This window comes from Heliconius melpomene, chromosome 8 (assembly GCF_056956725.1).
Source record: "Heliconius melpomene rosina isolate 202511_hmr_F chromosome 8, ASM5695672v1, whole genome shotgun sequence".
Taxonomy (NCBI): Eukaryota; Metazoa; Arthropoda; class Insecta; order Lepidoptera; family Nymphalidae; genus Heliconius; species Heliconius melpomene.
Window position 1 is genome coordinate 899808 of NC_140396.1, and position 15290 is coordinate 915097.

Here is a 15290-nt window from a genome sequence, read left to right on the forward strand (position 1 = left end):
GCCAGTTGGGGCGCAGTGGCACATGCGTGTGGCCGTAAACGCGACTGGTTGTGGGTTCGATCTCCACTCGAGGAAGTCAAATATTTAATATGTTTATTTTTTCGCTTTGGTGTCGAGGCAAAAAGGGCGGCGTTGAATTCCACAACCCAACACTCAATGTCTTCAGAATTTAGCTGTAAGTGGAGAGTAGAGTGTCTTAGCAATAATCTCCCTCTGCCAACCCTGCTACAGTTCATTGGGACGTGTTAGTGTCCTAACCTTCTTCGCATTTCTCGCCGAATTCAAGAGGCATACCGTGTTGAATGGGGGATCTCACCGCCGCGTTTTGTCTCGTATTCGATCTCGTCGCGTGGGAATCAAACTCACCACTTGTCACGTTTAGAGTTACACACTCGTGTTCCTGCGCCTGGTCACATGTGTTTACTGTAGTTATCTTTCACGCTCATAACACTAATTTCTTCTTATACAACCAAAAAATGTGAAAATCCTCATAATAAAATCGAACCTACACCTATGTCAGTCATATCTGAACTGCGCTATGATAATAATATTTCTTTTCATATTATACGAGTAAAACAAGCCATACTCACGATCTCGACATTTTACTTGCACGTTAACTAACGCTTTTGTAGTAAAACTAGTACCAAATTGCACTTGACGATATAATACTTAAATCATCGTCGAGTACTTATCATAAAATTTATTCTTCTATATTCTTATAGCTTTACGCTGTCATAAACCAGGGTAGGCAAAGGGAACCTAATGTTTAGGAATTACTTTTATTTGTTGAGTAATGTAACTTAGCGCCGTGCTTGCAATAATCACCGGATTGAGTACGTGCAGAAAATAATACATTCTTCTGACTGGGAATCGAACTCACAACCATCGCATTATAGTCACTAAGCCACGACGACCTAACTAACAAAAAAATCACATAAACACTACTAATATAATAAAAATAAAACATAGAAAACGTTAGACCCTTTAATTTTTACGGTGCCATAATAAAATTTTAATCGCGAGAGTGTCGCATGCTACGTTATAAAGTTATTAAGTACTCAACTCTAACCAAGCGTTTCGTTTGTCTCCAGCCATTTTATTTTATGTCATACCTCGTAAATTTATAATTAAATGTGAAAATAAAGAAATGTGACAAATAAATATGTCAAATATTGTAAAGGTAGAGAGTTTGTTTGGTTGTTGGCGCTAATTTCAGGAGTTATTGCTTCGGGCCGGTAGTGGCGTAGGGGTACAGGTCTGTAAACTCGAAAGGTTGTGAATTCGATTCCCCTTTGAGGAAATTATAGAAATAATAATTTTATTTTCTCGCTCTCGTAACGAGGCAATGCGTGACGTTGAGTTCAGATACTTCATGCGCAAAACCTCGGCGGAAAGTGAGGAACGGAAGTGTCTTAATGGGAACGGAGTGTCTTAACACTAGGTGCCTAAGTTCCCTGTGCCTACTTTACTATGTGTGTAGTAGTAGTTGATAGGTGAACTCTAAAAGTTCCATATCCATTTCCTTAGCTTAATTTTCTTAGCTTCACGCTGTATCCCGCTCATGGCAGGGAAGGCAGAGAAAATTAAGAAAGAACCTAGTTAAGACACGCCGTTCCTATTAAGATGCTTTCGGAACACGAACGTTGCGATGAATTCAGGACTAGCCTCAAAAATAAATGTTGTAATAATACAATAATGTATATTAACTGAATGTTAATTTGACATCCATCATTGAGTATTGCAAAGCAACGACGACTCCCAAGTAAAGCGAACCTATATAGCAATTAATTTGTAGCAACCTACTATCGAACCCACGACCATCACGCCTAACTCCGCGTCCATACTGGGAGCAGTACATCTATAATAAAATATTGGGAAGCACTTTTAAAGTTATTAAGAAAGCCGTTGTCAAGTAAACTTACATCAACTTAAAACGTGTTCGCCCCTAAGTAAATATTCATTGAGAGAACTGGTATAGAGGAATAATATTAGATGTCATTTATGTTTGCGTAATTCTGTGATCGTCGTTTTTTTTTTTATTTATATATCTCATGGTCTCTTACAAGCCTGCTGAGTTCATATTGTATCCCGCATATAGCAGTGTAGGCAAAAAGGTAGGGAACCTAGTGTTAAGACACTCCGAACTTTAGAGATATATCTTGTTAAGTGGCGAAACTCAACGTTGCTTTTAGTTATCAGAGCGAGGGGAAGCGGGGGATGAAAATAATTCCTTTCCCCGAATTGGATCCGAATTCACTATCTTTGCGTTTAAATACGTGTGCCACCGTAATACGACTTCAACATTCACAAAGTTTTTGAATAACATAACATAAGAATAACCGACAAAATTAAATTTCACAACCAACCAACAAAATTACACTTCTCTTTTGAAAGCGAAAGAAAAAAATTACAAAAAAGAAAAAAAAGCTAAAATACTTAAAGTTTTATTCATTTTCTTCCACACTAACCTAGTTTTAACGCAATAATACCTCTTCAAGTCAGATGAGGTGAGCTATAGAGCAAATGTGAAAACTGCATTGTGTTCATTCTGAATAAAGTCTACTACAGCAACTATATAAATGACTGTGAAAGTAAAAAAAAATATTTAATAAGAAACCTAGAAAACCTTGGACTCACTTATGAAATGGGTTCATAATAACTGTTTCATTTTTTCCAGTTCAGTTCAGTTATTTTCTTATTTTATTTAGCTTGTTGTTTTTCACTGCTGGCTGCGTTTCAGTTGCTAGAGGGAGCCATTTCTCTTAGTTTAAATGTATTATATAAAACTAGAAAGCTAAGTAGAATATAGAGTTAAAACACTCCGTTATGCATTTTCCAGAACAATTCAAGATATTACAGACAATATATTTATTGTAAATTTCTTACAGAATTATTAATAAATGTCAATTTTATCGATTGTTCTTATTCTGTAATGCGAAGATTTACGGCCATCTTATTATTTTATTATTCATGAACAATGTTCGTTGTTTTTCACATGCTTTTGTTTTGTAATTAAATTTACGGTTTTTTTGTAAAAATTTATGTATTTTAAGCTTTATACTGTTTCCCACACGTACCAGGGTAGACAGAGAGAACTGGGAACTTAGTGTTAAGATACTCCGTTCCCTTTAAGTCACCTCTGTTCCCCAGTTTCCACATTGCGTGCGCGCATGTGACCATTTTGAAAATATTAAATATTTCATTACCCTGAGTCGGAATCGAGGCTCCTACAACCGTCTTATTTACGACGACCTCTATAAAAAAGATAATAAATAAAATTTTATTAATACAAAGGCATTCACCATTAAACTTTTTCTACTATTTATATCATTACATTACAATAAAACATTATATTTTAACGTCACTTACAAAAAAAAATAACAACAAAATCTCTTCAATAAAATGTTCAAAAGTTGCCGCGTTACACAAACACCCTGTATAACGTAACAATCGTCAATGCAAACAAATAGAATAGAATGTATGGAAAATATTTTCTACACAGAAAAAAGTGAAAGAATCCTACCCAATAACAAACACAAGTAATAGAAAAGTTTCCCCCGCCATATTTACTTTCGAGTGTGCTTAAATGAAAGTCGAGCTTTGTATGGTGCAAATTATATAGTAGAGCGTTTTTTTGTAAAAAATAATAATAAAAAAGTAAAATGGTGTCGAGACAACCTGCTGTGTTGAGTTCCCCCACTCAACACGCAATGCCTCCAGAATTCAGCAGAATCGTTTGTAATCACACGCTTGTGCCCCTGCGCTACGAAGGTCTCCCTACCTGACTCTCATCATAAAAAGTCCCTGAATTTGGGTGGAAAGTGGGGGTACTGTCTTAACAGTACTTAGCCTATCCTGCAGTATATGAATTATAACGTGAAACAAAGAAAAAACGACATTCTTTTAATTTGTACCAAGCTAAAGTATCACCGGTGACAGCAAAATTCCTGCCCGCGGCGATCCATCAATGTCGACGGAAATTCCTTATAATCGATAACGACGAGAATTTCACTGATTACCAAATTATAACTCAGTGTTGTTCATGTAAACACTGCACTGCGGTTACGAAAAAAAAAATAGTTAAGAAACACAAAATAAATGAAAAAGATTTGAGGACAGTCGTGGTGATTGTAAACGTGCGGGTTGCGGGTTCGATTCCCACTCGAGAACATATTAAAGTTTCCATATTCTACACTTAACACACAATACCTTCAGAATTCGTCAGAAAGTGGGGAACGGAAGTGTCTTAAGAGGACCGGAGTGTCTTATCGCTACGTTCCCAGGTTGTCTCTGCCTAACTTCACGCTCCACACATATTGGAGCCAGCTCCACACATATTGAATTCCAGCTCCTGCCTGGAAATCGACTTCACAGCAGCCACTGTCACTGCGCCATGTTAATTATTCACTTTGAGGTGTAGAAATACCATCAAGTAGTGAAAACACCTAAAATAATGCTTATTTTGAATTTCGTCTTTGACCTAACTTAAATGCCGTGAAAGCCTAATAGAACAGGCAAATTGCATTTATAGTATCGCTTGCAGAACATGGATATATGCTATAATTGCATAGGCAAGTGGTACAGTAACTGACGGTATACCCGATGGCTGTGTTCGTTCCCACTCTGGGGTATATTTTTTAAAATATTTTTTTTAGCACACAGATACCAATGGTGATTCAAACCTAGTGAAGGATACTCCCCACGCACCGCCAACGAGTAGCGGAGTTCAACGATGCGCTTTATCTTGTTACCAAAGTATGGAAATGAGATTAATTAATTAACTGCCACAGCGGATGTAAATCTTTTAATATGATGTCAAAATGAAAAATAATCTTGCAATTATAAAATAAAACGCTTCTACAAAAATATACTATTACTAGCGGCCCGCTCGCGGTTACACCCGCGTGAACTATGTTATTATTAATTTCTGTCTCCATGACTACGTCCTAGTGACGTCTATGCAAAATTTGAGACTCCTAGCATGTGTAGTAACGAAGTTTCATACAAACTTTCGACCCCAAAAACAACCCCTTAGAAGTCGAATATTGCAAATTCCCGTCTTAGCGAGCACCTACGTCCTATAATTAACTCCAATACAAAATTTGAGATTCCTAGCACATGTAGTTTCTGAGATTTCATGATGAGTGAGTGACCTTTCGATTATATATATATAGACTAGCGGACGCGCGCAGCTTCGCTAGCTTATTTAGGGGTGAATTCTAATAAACCATGAAACATGTGTTCAATGAAATATTTTTAAGAGTCTAAATTTCAATTTTTATAAAAATCGGTGGCGATTTAAAAAAAAATATACAAACTTTCAACCCCTTATTTGCACCCTTAAGAAGAGAATTCTAGAAAACGATGAAACACGTGTTTAATTAAATATTTTTAAAAATCTAAATTTCAAGTTTTATAAGAATCGGTGCCGATTTAAATTTTTTTCCATACAAACTTTCAACCCCTATCTCACCCTTTTAGGGTTAAAATTTTACAAAATCCCTTCTTAGTGGATGTCCAGATTACGAAAGTAAACATCTGTCCAAATGTCACGTTCCTACGCACAGCGGTTACGGCTGTGCGTGCGTCTTACCTCAGTCAGTGAGGACAAGTCCTTTTATATATATAGATAATATATATTTTTTCAGCTTCACGTTTTTATAATTTTGCTCAACTGGACTATAAATACATTGACATTTGATATAATCAGCCTCAGATCTCATTTCAAGAAGAGCGGGTTCAAATCCAGCTAGGCATTTTTCTTAATACAAATTCCAAATTATAAACAAATAAATAAAGTAAACACACTACCCTTCGTTCGTTCATCATTCAATCAATCTATCTATTGTCTCTCAGTCCCTTTTTCGTAAATAGGTTATCTACAACCAAACAATGCTATCTCCTCTATATAGGTTGCGTGTCATACTACATTCACTAGCTGTGGCCTGTGAAAGGAAATGTTACGGCAATTTACAATTTTTATATGAAAAGAAGACATTTTTGTATCACCTGTATCTATATTTCTATATTATTATTGTAAAGCTGAACAGTTTGTTTGGTTGATCACGATAATCTCAGGAACTACTAATTAGATTTATTTCCATGGAAGACATAGAGAAAGATTTTTCAACAAGGAAGCTTTTGTAAGCTGAACGTTTCGAAACACGGGGAAAATTTACTTTGCAAAAGCTTAGATAATTGGAGGAAACCTACAAATAAATTAATATTTTGTATTAACACTAGAAGTGCCGAAGATTGATACCCCCCTTGAACCGCCGTCGTGACAAATTTGTCCCATTCTACTTATTATGTTGATTGTTGGTATAATACAAAAAAAATATTATTAAAATAATTTGTAAAATATGTAGACCAATATTTAATAATCAATTCTTATTTTTTAACAAACATAAAAGTACCAAAAAATAAAACACAAAGAAAGAATAAAATATTTCTAATACGTTCTAAGGTCGTGACAACTAACTGAATAACTCTTACAAAATTATAAGTTATTGAAATTAGTTAATATTATTATATTGCCAAAGTAATGCATTAATATATTCTTCATCAGTGATACATCACAGATGATGATGACATTGCGTGGTGATGCCTCCAGAATTCGGCGGAAAATGCCAGCGGAGTGCATAGCACTAGGTTCCCAGGTTCCCTCTACCTACCCTACAATTACCCACATTTGGTATCAAGTGTTTTTCTGAAATTCAAGCCTAGCTCAGTCATCCTTTCATCTGATACCTTACTTGGACTAGCGGCAAAATTTAGTATTGACACCAATTTTACCCCACTTTTCAGGCCATTATTTTTTAAGATTTATACATAAATGTATAGTTTTCAGATTTTTTCCTGTACTAGTACTACATGAAGATGCTAGCTGCCAAATTTCATAATTCTAAGTTAACTGAAAGTACCTTATTAATTTGATTCCCTTTTTAGTGTCGAAATACATGTTTTTTACTATATAAATAGTCATATCTTTTTTTAAGGGCGCTTTTTCAGGAAATCAAGGGACTGTAGATCGTCATATAGTTCATATTCATATACTCATATGAATATCAACTCGATTTCTCCAAGCATTCCTGAGATAAAGGCACAGACAGACGGATGGACAAAAAATGATCTTATAAGAGTTTTTTTTTCCTCAAAAGCTACAGAACCCTAAAAACTTAGGCATTGACTGCTAAACCTACTATTCAATTTTTTTCCTCCCCCGCATTGACCTTTCCCCTCCACCTCGTCCCCGAGGCATGAAAATATGTCAAATTATACCCTCAAATTATAAAATAATAATGGCGGGACAAAAATGACCCAGCGGCAGTTCTAGGTAAATCTCATTTTTTTTCAAAAAGTATGACTGCTATAAAATTATTTATATTTTTAATTAAATAAAGGTGTAAAATTGGTAATAGTAAAAAAATTTCATCTACATAAATTAACAAATAAAAAAGTTATATACAATCAACCTTGCGTTTGGGTCAAAAATGGGACGGCGGCGCTTCTAGTGTTAAAATCACCACTCGTTCAGATATATTATTTCTTTAGAGTTCCGTAATTCGGAAGACAAATAGGAAACCCTTATAGGATTGTATTGTTGTCCGTATGTCCAGACCAATAATTATCTCGAGATCACGTGGAAGTTTGAAACTTTTTTTAAAATTTACAATCCCTGTATATTATATACTTCTAGTTATTTAGTAAATCTGAATATACCATTAAATATCTAAATATTCTTAAATAAAAGATAACATTTTATTAGTCTCTGAAACGTAACCGCAATGCTCTCTTATCTACACTTTACGGTGGGAAACAACAAATTTGCTCGTTCATAGCGATTTGGGGCCATCTAATTAGAATTACCATTACAATTTATATAAATGCTTAAAGTTTTATGATGATGCCTCAAGGGACAAGTCTGAGTTGCTGGTGGTGGTGGTACTGGTTGTAGGTTCGATTAATTGGAGACGTTATTTATTTTTTCCTGACAAATGGATAAACAACGGTGTTGAGTTCCGTCACTCAATACATATTGAAAATACATCGAACGAATGAGTGATGAAAGAATGGCAAAAAAGAAAAGTGAGTGGTAAGAGAGGTAGAGAGAGGCCTCCGTTGACCTTCGAAAACACAGTATCAAAGATACTGGAAGAAAGTCACGTAAAAAGCATGAGGACCGGAGGGCATATATGAAGAGGTTGATGAAAGTGGATGAGGCGAAAGAGGTACGTATAGATAAAGCGTGAAGCTAAGATGAAGATAAGAAGAGATACATTATAATATAATGTCAATAAAATATTTTTATATAATTTTGTAATATTATATGTATATAAAATATTTTTGTAATATTTCATATCTGAAACAGTAGGCTTCGAGCGTTGAATTCTTTAATTTCCGGGGTTAAAGTCAACGAGATTAAGAAATACAGAGTTTCGTGATAACATTTTCCTTTATCCAATTTCAGCTTTTTCTGATGTTTAATATTTTTCAAATATAAAACAAAATCTTTTTAACTAGCTGACCGTAAAATTTAGTTTTTTTGATGTTATGTTTGGTAATTTGTTAAGAAATTTGAATCTGAACCAAAAAACCAAAAAATCTCTTTCGCGTTTCGGCGAAGGAGCACAACGCAAAAAGCGATTTTCATTTTTCTGGCTGTTTTTCACAGGAAAAAAAATAATTTTGTTACTCATTTTATATAAAATGAGTGACAGAATTTAAAGCCCCTCTGTTTCTCACCAGAGCGTGTGAATTAACATAGATTAAATACAATCACTCCCCCAAATAAGAATCAAACCCACAACCCTGTTTACAAGCAAACCTTGTCACACTGCGATAATTCCAATACACATTTTTAGAATTAAATTTAATCATGTTCAACTTTCCCGTAGCCCGTGATTAGTGAAGTGACGATAACATTCCAAAAGTTGTAATCAGATCGACTAGTCTCCAACTCAGAATAAGTTTTGGCATTTGATTTCTAACATACTTAGGGGGGTTTCCTGCTAGTGACATCGAGTGTGGGGGAGATTATAATAGATATGGCGGATTTTAAGAATGATAAAGTTGGGAGATGAGTGCAGGTTCGATTTTGATATTATTTACAAATATATTAGGTATGTTGCAGTTTTCACATAATTATGTTTTTATTTAATTTATTTATTTATTTATTTTGTATTTAAAACACTTAACGATTACTACTACACATACGATAGTGATTCCCGCCACTCCAAAAGCAATACATGGAGAATACGGAGAAAGTGGGGAAGGAAAGTACCTTAACGGGAACGGAGAGCCTTAACACTAGGTTACCAGGTTCCCTCTGCCTACCCTGCTAAATGCAGGATACAGCAAAATAAAAAAGTTAATAGTACAGACTAAAACGGTGACAAACAATTAAACAATAATTAGTCTACGATATTTGTGTAAGCGGCAACTTGCCATCACCCGGACATCCGCTCTACGTATTATGTTGAAAACTTTCAATTCAGTTTCTAATTTATTTAAATGCTTTAAAATTTATAATATATTTTAATTTTGTATTTTTAAGGAAATTCTGGTGTGTTGGAATAGCGTCTTAGTATAAATGCGATGGTTATTGGTTCAATTCCCACTTAGAAATATAATTAGAAATTTAAATAATGTTAATTCCCCGCTCGGAAGGCTGAAAGAAATAATAAGTATAACAAAATTTAGAGACGCAGAAACAACATGCAAGACATTAAAATGGAAATGGACAGGGCATATGTTGAGAGAAATAACTGAGAAATGGACTAAAACAATAACAGAGTGGTACCCCAGAATTGGGAAAAGAAATAGGGCGACAAATGAAACGTTGACAGGACGATATTAAAAAAGTAGATGTTACAGAATGGACGAGGACAGCGAGAGATAGAGAGAAATGGAAAGGTTTAGAGGAGGCCTATGTCGGAAGACAAGCTGTTGACGAAAGCCGATCGTCTTCGCATAGAATTAATTAAGGAAAATCAAATATATAGATAGTAATAGTACAATCGGTAAATAAATAAGAACACACCATATTGTAAAATGTTTACAGCAATAAAGGCTTATTTTATTTTATTTACTTATTTATTAATTCCCTGCTTAAATAAAAGAAAATGTGACGTTGAGTTCTGCCACCTAACACCCAATATATAAGATTAAAAAAAAAATAATGGAGTGTTTTGAAACAGAGAATTTTCTCATTACCCTGCCATATGTGATAAAAAAACCGAGCTAATGATAGCCCCAAAGTATTAATTTCCAAATTATAATATTTCACTTAATGAGAGCAATAATAATATAATCTGAATTACGCCAAACTATTATCAGCAGTAATATTGTAAATGTACTGTGATTTATTTGAACTATTAATTACATATAATAAACTCTGAAATTTGATAATTGTTTTTGTTTAATTTCAATAATAAGCTACTACTATAATAGCTACCTACTAATGTGTTTATTTATTTTTTACAGGTCCAAGCTGTTGCTTATAGCTGGGTAGGTAGAGAGAACCTGGGAACCTAGTGTTAGATACTTCCGTAGACCGAACTCAATACATTGTCTTGTTGCCAGAGCTAGGGAATTGAAATAATTAAATGATTCGAATAGGACTTGAACTTACAACCGTAGCGTTTATAGTTATTCACTATGCCACTACACCATAACCTACAAACATATATGTAGAAAATCCTAATTAAATTTAATATGAGGTTTGTTTCGCTTTACATTTCGAATATTGGTTAGAGCAATGTTACTCCCTTGATTTTAACTCTACACATGTATGTACGTCGAGAAGCGGAAACTTAGTTGCAAAATTGTTTGGTCAGCATATGATATTGGGTTAGGCGATAAAATACAAGGAATATGACTGTAACATATTAGTTTTAGCATACGCTTTATAGTGTTTTACTTTTATTGAAGTCACTATAGATATATTTCTCGCATATTTCTCTCTCTCTCGCTAATACATTTCTCTCATAAACAAACTACGACTTTTTTATTATTTATATAGTTCTTTTTGTGGACAGTAAATGACAGAATGTTTGGATACTAGGTTTTATTTATCTAAAAAATCGTATTTTGAAAGTTCGATAAAGTAAGTCGCTTCATTTTCTCTGCGTTTTACTAAAACTATCTACTATAAGAAACCTAAAGCTCTACTTTGCTTAACAAAATTTTTTCTAACTTAATCAGAAGCAAGAAATTCTTATTCATATTATATACTCGTAAGTATAAACATTCCCCCGAGTGATATTTGTATACATAACTAACATGTTTAGACAGGCGTATCCCTACTGTGCCATAAAATATAACGTTTCGATAAATAATATTAGGTATTCTTTTACTTTATTGTATTGAAAGCGACTGAAAAAATATTATATGAGGTTTTATTTTAGTTTTAAAATAATAAATGAAGTATGCCATTTGAAGACGTATAAGGAGTAATTTATTAAAATTATTCTTTATATATTATCACCATAATATTATTATTTATGGTAATTATTAACCAATGTATAAAGTAATTATATCACTTATAAAAATATTGTATAAATGTATCTTCGCGCTTTTTCCCGAATAAACCTAATTTCAATATCGTGCCTCATATTTCGCCTACTAGAGTATGAAAATGTAATCATTTCTCTTTGTCAAAATCGAATCTACAACATTGCTCTACATGTAAATATGTATTAATTTATGTACACAATATTAAACTTATATATTAAATTATATAAAAACCAAAATCCTGAAATTAATTAACCCTTTGGTTTTCAATTTAAAATCCACCAAAAGCTGTAGATATATGTAGAGAGGTAGAGCAACGAACGAACCTTTAATATAATAAAATTGAAAATCTGTCAAAACAGTCAATGAAATTAAACCACACGAAAGCTATTTCTAGTATATTTGGAAATACAGAGAACGTATTGGCCGGATGAAACCGAGTGCTAATTGAATCCGCAGTCGCCAAAGCCTTTTCTGTTTTCATAGAATTTTGGTATTTTACATTTCTACTTTGGTACGTAAACAATTCTCACTTCCTTTATGAATAGATAGCAATTAATTAATATATATATACTGTGGCTAGTGATTTATCGTATATACTAGTCGTCGGCCGCAACTTTGTTCGCGTGGTCTTCATTTCACAGTTTTTTTTTTCATTTTGCGTCTTATAAAAAGAAAAAAAATCTGTTGCCGTAAAAAGTTCTAAAATGCCTATCTTAGCGCTTCCCTACACTCCTTCACCTACTTCCATGCTAAGTTAAAAAAAAATCGCCATAATTACAAAAAAACTTAACTTATATAAAAATCACTTTACGCTGTAAATAAAATATGACAGGAGAGCTAGAGTTAACACTCTGTTCCCCCTTTTCTGCCCGGTTTTTTGAGATATTGCGTGTTAAACGGCGGATCTCTACGTGCTTTGTTTTGTAAGCAAAATAAATCTATAATCATTACAATATATTAGTTTTTTAATTAATTAATCATCAATTTTAAAAATCTTTTTAATATGATGTCACAGCACATTCAGTTTTACTTATTACTTTTTATAGTAAAATTAGACATAGCAAATAGCGTCTGTAAATAGAAAGGACCATAAAAAGGAGAGATTTACCTCTCCATTCCATTTCCCCACTTTAAAAATAAAAAACATATATAAAAATATAAAGAGTACCGTATCGAGGTCACAATTACCATATAGTAGAGTCCTAACTGCTCTACAAAACCAACTATATTCAGTTAAAACTTTAAACACAAAAACGATTCCAGAAAGCCACTTTCTATTTAAAATCCCTTACAGCACAGTAAGCCTGGCCTGATATACCCTGCGTTTAATGGTACCAATTTCTAACGCTCGTGAAAAATCTTCCTAACTTGAACCGTTAGCGCACCGAGATTACGCTTCTTCGGGTGACGCTCATGTACCGGAACAGTATTATTTATTAACCCCTGTTTAAAAGGGATGAACATTTAATGGTGGATTCTGAAAGTTCCAATTTGAGATGGATTCGTGATTTTCATATTGATATCGTGGGATTTTTAAAGGTGAAAAAGGCTTCTATTTATATGTTATTGTTAGTTTTTAATTCTTTTTAAATTCCCAATTTCCCTCATATAGCTGGGCAGAAAGAATCTTGCGTTAAAATATCCTCTTCTCCACTTTCCGATCAATTTTCGAGACATTGCCATTTGAGTGGCGGCATTCAACGCCGCGTTTTGTCCTATCACCAGAGCGAAACCAGCCACCACCAAACCACCAGCTTCAGGATGCTTAATATACTTCGTAATATGCATTTTTTTAATATTATCCAAATATGTATATTAAAAAGTGTGCATAGTCATCACATAGCCGAAGTGTAGAACATAACTTGCTCTACCTTGTCGATCATCAGTATTTTATTAAAGCTGCTAACTTCATACGAAACCACAGAAACAGTTGTTTGGCAAAGGAAAATTTAATAGCGTCGTTGTCCTGCGGTTACAATTTGCACCGTATTTTCAAGTGACGGAGAATTGTATATGTTCTCTCCTTACTCCAAATGTTGCTGCGTCCTGACTAAACTTTTGAGTGTATTTAGCTTTTGGAGAGTATGTAGCTAGAGTTATATTCCAGTAAAATCAAATTCTAAATTTAAAGGATTGAGTGACTTACAAGCTGTTGTAGTGCAGGCGCATAAGAGTGTACTCGGGTTAGTAAAATATGTAATATTTTCATTTTTTTCGTTTTGGTATCGGAACCGAAGTGTTCTCATGGATTACGGAGTGTCTTAGTGTCTTAAAGGGATAATCCCAGGTTCCCTCTGACTACTGTATAGTGTCTGTCAGTCATTCAGCAATGGGTGAGCTTTATTATATTAGAGGATCGTAACGTTTATAATACGCGTTATCATAGCAACAAGCCTCGTAGTTCTATAAAATCTAAAAACTATAACTACTAAGCTTCATCAAGCTCTATCAGCACAATTTCTATAAAAATTGGTACAATATTTTTCCTTCACAAATTAATTGTATATGGAAACCAATTTTATTTGCCCCCTCTATGGAACAAAATGTATAAAGGTTCTCAATGAAAAATCAAACTTAAAGCTGTATCTAACTATAGAAATCAATTTAGAAACAACTGCATCTATTCTCCAAACTCCCAATGTATACAACATTGTTGACATTGTATTTCATTGTAAGACTTGATTGATCGTCTTATATAGGGAATCAGTTTCCTAAAATATAAATAAAAATCTAGTTTAGTTTATTTATAAAATAACACATTTCTATGTAATGTCGATAGTAAAACGTTTTCTTGAACTCTACTATTTATTGTGTGGGTTGAAACTATTTTTGGTGTATTTTCAAATATTTTTTTTGTACATGCTATAGATAAAAGATTCGATTCTCACTCGAGGAAATTTAATGGTAACGAGGCAAAGCGTGATGGCGACTTTCGCCACTCAACACGCCTCCATAATTCAGCGGTAATTGGAGAATGGAAGTACTCGTACCTAAATAGTGCTTCAGATATCAATTCAATATTTATTCTCCAAAAAAGAGCCGTAAGATATATTTATAATCTAAGAGCTCGAGATTCTCTGCGAGATGTTTTCAAAGATGCAGGTATTATTACAGTTGCTTGCCAATTTCTATACTATAATATTCTCTTTGTCCGACAAAATATACATTGTCATAGAAAAAATAGCGATAGTCATACGATAGAAACGAGAAATAAAGATAAGCTATTTACACCAAGTTTTCGCCTCCAAAAAGTTAATAAATCCTTTATGGGTCTGAGTATACGTGTATATAATAAAATTCCGCAGTGTATTCTTAATTTGCCACTACCAAAATTTAAAATATCTGTAAAAAAAATTCTAACAAGTAAAGCTTATTACACTGTTCAAGAATATTTAGAGGATAAGCATGTATGGAATTAATGTCTATTGAATGTCAGGCAGGACAGCTACCAGCTAATGTAATAGTAAAATATACCATTGACTTTAAAAAGAACAACTGTTGAGTTTCTTGCCGGCTTTTCTCAGCAGAACTGCCTTCCGAACCGGTGGTAGCTTTTTGTTGACATGTACATTCGACGATTCAAAAGTGCTTATAAAGTTTATTTGAATAAAGAATATTTTGAATTTGAATTTGAATAGGATCGAAGTGTCGAACACTAGGTTCCCAGGTTCCTCTTGCCTAAAAAACCAAGTAATATAGGTATATATCAAAATAAAATATATTATACTATTAGAATTTAAAACTCCACACAAAATATAACGTAATTATATTAA